We start from the raw sequence: 7,912 nt of genomic DNA on the forward strand, positions 1-7,912 counted from the left end.
CAATAGGTGAAATCTTACCATTCCACCCTGATGTGTGTTTGTGTGTGTTTTGTCGTTCTTGCACTTTTTTTTTTTCTTTTTTCTTTTTTTTTTTTGTAAAATCTGCACTGGACAGGGCACATACTGTACTTTATTTAGCCTGCCCAGGTTATATCTTGCTCAACATAAGAAGGTGGATAAGATCTCATCCCCCTGACACCACCTTACCTCACCTTTTTGTGTGTCCACTGCTGACGGCGCCGTTATCAAACGTGTGTTCAGAGGAGTTGGACTGCTTCTCCTCAGTGCCAACGAAAAAGCCCAGGCAGCTCTCCTGAATCCCACCGCAATCCAACAGAACTGACTCAACCACAAACTAAACTCCAACTACAAACTCTGAACTCCGACAAAAAGGATGCCAAACTTTCGCCAGTCACTCAGACTCTCTTGTTTCTTGTACAAAACTTCCTCTTGTAATTTTATTTTAGAGTCACTGTGAATACCTGGTACCAGCATATTAAGATACAGTATATACAGATTAAATTATGAATCTAAACTTTATCAGTATGTGAAGATACTGTATGTACAGCTGAACTGTTCCATGTTACTTAGTGCATTGGGGTTGTGTATGCCCTCCTTTTGCAGGATGATTATGCAGACAAGTGTGTTAATCGTGGCCATGCAGGCTCCTGTTTCATCTCCCGTACACGCCGAAGCCTCATGACTGAACAGGGAGATGTTGGTGTGAGAAGACCTGTTTTACTGTGTCTTGTATAGTTATTTAGATTGTAGGAGGTTGGTCAAGCATGAGAATGTGCCAAGCAACTTCCAAGCTCTCCTCTGTATGTGTGTATGTATAAAAATGTAACTTATTAATCATGCAAATGTGGATTTTCTTGTAGCTGTTTAAACTGGAGGGAAGTCGTGAGGAAAAAATGTGAAATAGGTCAGAAAGGAAGGCGGGCTTGGTTATGAATTTTAGTTTCTTTTGTAGAAAACCAACAACCATGATATGACGTGACAAAACGCTATCTGCAACTCTTGCTTAATGTGACTATGGTTCTTATTATCATTCTAATATTGAGCTATTTCAGCTATAGCTCTTACATATTTAATAAGGTCTTGAAACACCATTAGGTACGCCTTAATGAGTAAAACTCTTCTATCAGAATGGATGGTCAAAACTGGTCATACTGGTGTTATGTGAAGGCTGATCTCTCTGACTTTGTGCCTACCTGAAAATGTAATGTATGTGAACCCAGCTTATTGATCTCCTTTCTTCATCTTTGGTTGCACTTACTGAGGTTTTAAGTGGCAAATGAAGGATTTTCTAAGAGACCCTCTCAACATCAGGTCTTTCATCCGCTGAAAAAGTCATTGGGTGACACATGATCCAAAAGAAGGGATAATAATGATGATGATAATAATAGATGTGTGTTGTTGATCTCAAGCATCAATGAAGGTTTACAGCTCTGTGAGTACCACCGATTGTTAAGAGAACCGAAAAATATATCATTTTTAAAAATGAATTAAAAGGAAAAAGGTGCTTAAAATGACTGATGATGCATTGGAATCGAGTTTAAATTGAAGTGAATGTGTTGAATGGCGTATGCTTCCCCTAAGGGAGGATTATTTTGGTATTTAAATTTTTAAAATAAACTGTCTCAGAAAATCTAAAAAATTATCTGAAAAAGTTGAATGTGGCTGAATGACCTAAAAGGGACAAAAGTAGAAAAAAAAAGAAAAGAAATCAGCAATAATTTGGGTATCACATACTAGATCTTCTTGACCTAATCTGGAAATGCAACAATCTAAGTATGTGTTCCCAAGCAAAGTTAATGTTTTGTCAACACAGAGACAAATATCCCAAAGGCAGATCATGTGGAGATATTTGTGTTTAGGACATGATGGAATGATTCTGGGGGGTGTTTGTCCTGCTTTTTAGTTTGTAGAAAATAAAAAAACTCAAAAAGCAAAAATCTGGAATGAACAACATCTCTGTTCAAACGACTACAAGTGTTTTAATTGGTTGAATTGATGTTTTGAGGAAAAACAACTCCATGAACATACGAGCCACGTGACTTGTAGTAAAACTGACTTGAGCAGAGCAGAGACGCTGCACAGCACCACATTTTTCTCTATCAATATCTGACTCTACATTTGCATGATTGAAATCATGAGCAGGGATAGAGAGCGTCTTTAGCAACTTGACCCTATTGTGAATTTATTGTGTTCCTGAGATATCAATTTACGAAGGAATCATAGGACTATTCAACCAATGTGAGAGGTGGGGAAGATCTAGAGAGGACTCTGGTGACTACAGAGAGTTAGATCTTGATCGGAAGAGCTGGGTGGATTTGTTGAAGAGCACAGAACTTGTGAGGATCTCACGTCCTGGATTGAACTCTGATGAGCACGGGTGGTAAAACTGACATCAAACAGCAGCTGAAAGCAGTTTTAACGTCTGACAGCAACAAGATGATTGACATCAGATGGAGGTCATAGCCAAATGCGATTTGCTGAAAAGAATAAAAGGTGAAAGTTGTTTTATGACAGTGTCGTCTGTGGAAACCAGGATTCTGTTGCAATTGTAATTGAACCACAAAATTCAAAATTGTATTGAAAAAGTATTATAACCATCTGTATGAGCCAATACAAGAATAAAGTGAAAAGATTTTGCTTTTAGAAATTAATTGTTGAGAATCAGGTTGTCAGGTTTAATCTCAACCCTATGACTTAAGAGTTGCTTTATCGTCATCAAGGCTAAAACACTGTCAGCATGAACTTGTGATACTGAGGATTATGAGGTGTTAGGTTGGCCACTCTAGGTGGACAGAAAATACATGTATTAACTCTCAATGAGTTTAGAAGAAACAACTTCCTGTTGGCGACCTAGATCAGCTGAGCAAGCATAGCAACAAGCAACAAGCTCTGTCCCTGTCCCTCCAAAACACCACCAGACTGATAGTCGTTGTTCAACTGCACAGTTTTGCTTATTGACATCCTGCAGGGAACTGGATAATGCTGACAGAGCAAATTATAAAACCTCTTCAGTTTAACCTGGTTCATGTTTTGTTATTAGATCATAATAATCATGATGCACAAAATGCTACCAAAGAAACAAGACCACTAATTCTAAAATTAACATTAAACATAAAATACAGCAGAGACCGGTGAGAATGTGAACCTAGTTGTATTGCAATCTATCTGATAGTTGTTGAGACATTTCACACAAAACCACAAATTTGAACCTCATGGTGGCGCCAAAGGAAAAGTCAAGGGATCATCAATGTCACTGGACTCATCTTCTGGGAACCAAGAATGTCTTCACCACATGTCAAGGCAACCCACCCAATTGTTGTTCAGATATTTCAGTCTATACCAAAGTGGTACTGACAGACCAACATCACAAGAGCTGTTACCATGGCTAAAACACAGTCCGCTAATCTTATCTGCATCTTGAACAACTTTATTCCCATAATCAGCTGTTCATCATTTAAAGTGCCAGCAAATTTACCAAGCTCCCAAAATGTTTGGATGTCAACACAATCATGTCAACATCTTCAATAAAATGCAACATGTGTTTTGTCTGACATTTGGTGCCAACATAAAAAAAAATAAATAAAAGCAGCCTGTAGTCACATAAACACATGTAGAGATTTAGAGTGAGATAATACAGTTTAAAAACAGTTTGAAATCCTGATTGGATGCACATTCCTATCTCCCTGGATTGATACAGCATGAGGTAAGACAAATAGACTTTCCAAAGCTTTTTCCATGAGCATAATATAGCACGACAACATCATACAAACATTTCCCAGGACTCTGTCCTCTGGAAGGCTTTGGTAAACATCAGCCACAGAGAAACGCTTTATCTTCCCTGTCCTGACACCAGGAGGAGAACTGATGACAACAATGCTCCGGCCTATGTCTTTATTTGGGGTTGGAGCACAGGACCAAGTCTTCACTAGGGGCTATGTGTCACACACAGCTCAAGGGCTTAACGCCAGTTTGACTCATCCGTGTTCTGTAAATACAGAGGCCATGTGCGTGTGTGTGTGTGCGTGCGTGCGTGCGCGCGCGCGCGCGCGTGTGTGTGTGTGTGCGCGCGTGCGTGCGTGTGTGTGTGCACGTGTGTGTGTGTGTGCGCGCGTGTGTGTGTGTGTGTGTGTGTGTGTGTGTGTGTGTGTGTGTGTGTGTGTGTGTGTGTGTGTGTGCGCGTGTGTTTAGACTCCTGGTTCACAGGGTTGTATATTGTATTGTATAAATGGCCAGGCCACTGTTGCCCCATACACAACATGTAGATGACGTCTAATGTTAGTACATTTGCTACATCACTGCTGTGTTTTTGCCATAAAGGAGCCTAATTATAAGTTAGATTTCAGAGGTCTGATCAGTGTCACACATCTACAGATACAAACAACAGATAAATATTTTACCCGAGAGGTCTTCTGATGTTTAGAAATACACCCAACAGTTTATTTTATCTTGCATAACATGGAATTAAATTCAGGATTTCCATTTGGGGAAATAGTAAAAGCTTGATTTCAATACATTTTGAACAAAATCTGTACTGACATAACTTTTAACAAACAATTAAAATAAATCTCAAAAAACTGAACAATTTAAAAGACAAGACTTCTTTAAATCCAACCTGTTAATAAGTGATGCACCTCATATAACAACCCGTGACAGTCGATGATAAACTGATCAGAGTCCTGCTGTTATTTCATAAACTCTGGGGTTAAACATTAAAGAATGAAAAACATCAGGGCACTTTGGGCTCACTGATGTCGTATGAGGCTGGTTTCACCTTTTTTCTTTATTTCATTTTACTGAGGTTAAAATAAGTCTTTTTTAAGGTCTTAATTTTTAATAGAAGACATTAACCAGACCACCTCAACTGTGCAGTACAAGCACTTTTACGCAAAAGGGTTTGTGTACTTTTGTTCTTTCTGGGAAACTGGCAGGGTGGATTATTAGCAGACAGCTCTACAGCACTGTTTCTTAATCTTCACCCTGTTTCTGGAAGATCTCCATGTGACAAGTAGTCTTTGTTTCCCCAAACAGACGCCAGGGGCAGGCCATCATTTTTAGTATTTTTATTTAGTATCAATTTAAGACTTGGGAAATGAGGAAATGAGAAGGATAAAGGAACGACAAAGAGAAAATGTAAAGAAAATGTAGAGCATTAATGATAAAGTATTTACATTTTAACATATTTTCATTTTTTTCCTCTATGGTTTCAAATATCATTTTCCTCAATACAAGAATGAATCCAAAGTTCTGTATGTCATTGATTTAAGTTTTTGTACCAGAAATAAACCATAATACCCTACTGGCAGATTGTTCACTTGTTTGTGTTAATGATAATAACTCTCTATGTTAAGTATGGTGTCAAGATGGATATTTCACAGAAGAAGGGACGCTTCAAAATCTCATCCTGCTGGGTGCAGCCTGCAGGGGGTGGACACAAGAACAGCAACACATGCACAACAGAATGCACATAATAGCACCTATAAAGCCCACCAAATATTTTATGAACAACCATGTTTTCACAGAATTGAATCAACAATCTCAACAAAAACAAACATTATGTGTATTTAAATAAAAAATGTTACTGCGTCTTGCAAATGATGGCACTGCATCATACTGTGTTATATCATTTGTTTGGTAACTTTATCACCCTCACCACCTTATATCAGGGCACTGTACAGAGTATCTTATCCAGTTATGACACTGTGTGATATGGAAACTGTAGTAAATCAGACTGTTAAGACCTTATAGTGAGGACAGCTGAGAGATCATAGGGGTCTCCCTCCCCAGGACATCTAGGAAGAGTGTTTACAAAAGGCCTCCAACATCAAAAAGGACTATTTCGACGCCTCTGACTGACTCTCTGACTCCCTGCTGTCTTGTTGGATATACCATAGTCATAGTCAAACAGCAGAATGCACATTAGTGTCTTCCCAAGACTGTTAGACTGCTAATCACCTCACACCTGCCCAGCACTCTACACACGTCTTAGTTAACATGGAAATTATTCACCTTGCATCATTGTCTATTGTGACTTTGTACATGTGCATATAATGTACATTTGAACGAACTCGGGCATTTATTACGCTCACATTTTCATGGACTTTTAGACACTTTCAAAGTTTATTGTTTTTGTCCTGATGCTTTCATGTTTTGTTTGATGTTTTTAAACCTTGCTCCTGAAGAGATTTTTCATAGTTAGTAGTTAGTAGTTCGGACTTTCAACTATTAATAGGTGTTTTAAGTCATAATACCTTTTATTATTGCACCTTAAAGTTACCCTGTGAAGTTTTGACCACTAGTAGTGCCATGGAGTAATGGTTTAAACAGATCCTCTAACCTGAACAACCATTTAGGTTGATTGTTCCTACCCCCTGATATAATCCATTGGAGTGTCTCCTGAACTAGCAACCTCTCAGTGGCAAGCGAAACTGACCTTCACATCATGCCTATAATAGTAAATACATGGTTAAGCTTATGGAACAGTCACGGTTTAGTTTAGCTCAGGCACAAAAAGTACTTCAGATTTAGGGAAAATCATGGCTTGAGTTAAAATAAGTACTTTGTTAAAGTTAAAGGACTTTTATAGATATGGTTACAATAATAAGCTGATCGTACGGATGACCTATGAACTTTTTTTTTTTCAGGAGGACAGAGTCTTTGGTCGTATACACAAGGATGCACATTAACAAAAGTGTGCGTGCAGCCTGCACAACATGCTAGTCTGCTGATCAACAATTGGTGGCAGCAACACACAAAGAAAGCATAGTAATGCACCTGTAGAAGCAGTGAAGAAGAAGACATGCAAGTAAACACAGATGCAAATAATTCAGGAATAAAAAAAAAAAACTACTTTACAAATGTTTTATGCAGGAGGAAAGGCACCCAACAACTTTTTTAGGCCCTTAGGATGCGCACAAAAGTTCTGGTGAGTAACTTTTGTTTGTTTACAAGAAATCTCTACAGGCCACCTTTTAGCGCATCAAGTTTACTTATCACGAGGAGTAGAAGAGTGTTCAATCTGTGAAAACATCAGTATAATGCCTTTTGTGGTTGCGGAGGAGCTTTATAAAATCTGAAAAAATAACCCTGTTGATGTCATAGTGATGTCATCTGGGTTATCTAAGTCTGATTCACAAACTGGGGGCGTGCAGTTTGAAAGATATGGTCATTTAACAGACATCAGAATGACTGTCGAGCTGGAGGCAGAGCTGGCCATCCACTAATCATAGGGTTAGCACGCAGAGTCGCAGCAGTTAACACGCCAGCTGTGTTCTTGGCTGATCTGTATCTCCATGCACAATGGATCTCTCACAGGTGCATTGTGCAGGTATATCTGTCTCTTGCAACATGCAGTCAAATTATATGTAAGGCAAACACAAAACCACTGGAGCAACACTTAAAGGACTTTCTGCATGTGAAACTGATTATTATATGGAATAATGTAACGCTGCCTACTCTGAGCCCCAGCACTGCTTGCTTCCCATCTTCCCCTGCTCTCATCATGCTCAATTACCTAGATCAGGTGTGTTCAGCCAATCAAGAGCTCATCAGGTGGGGGCAGAGTAGAGACAGATGGAGAATTCGATGCAGTGTTGGGGACCCTCCAGGGCCAGAAGGAGGACCAGTGATGGGCAACAGGTGGTGCATTTAATACATCCACCCTCCTGTCCTGTATGTTTTACTGGTTGGAAGTGAATACATTGTGAGCAGACCAGCGGGGATACACAAGCACAAAAAGGCGGAGGTGGCGCTCACACACACACACACACACACACACACACACACACACACCTCTGTTGCATTTCCTCTGAACGAGGAGTGCTGAGTTTGTCGCCGCCTGGTGGCCACACAGAGGAAAGCACAGTGAGAGCAGAGGCAGTCAGAGAGAGTGAAA

The sequence above is a fragment of the Seriola dumerili genome, unplaced genomic scaffold, assembly GCF_002260705.1.
Source record: "Seriola dumerili isolate Sdu_G_001 unplaced genomic scaffold, Sdu_1.0 BDQW01000449.1, whole genome shotgun sequence".
Taxonomy (NCBI): Eukaryota; Metazoa; Chordata; class Actinopteri; order Carangiformes; family Carangidae; genus Seriola; species Seriola dumerili.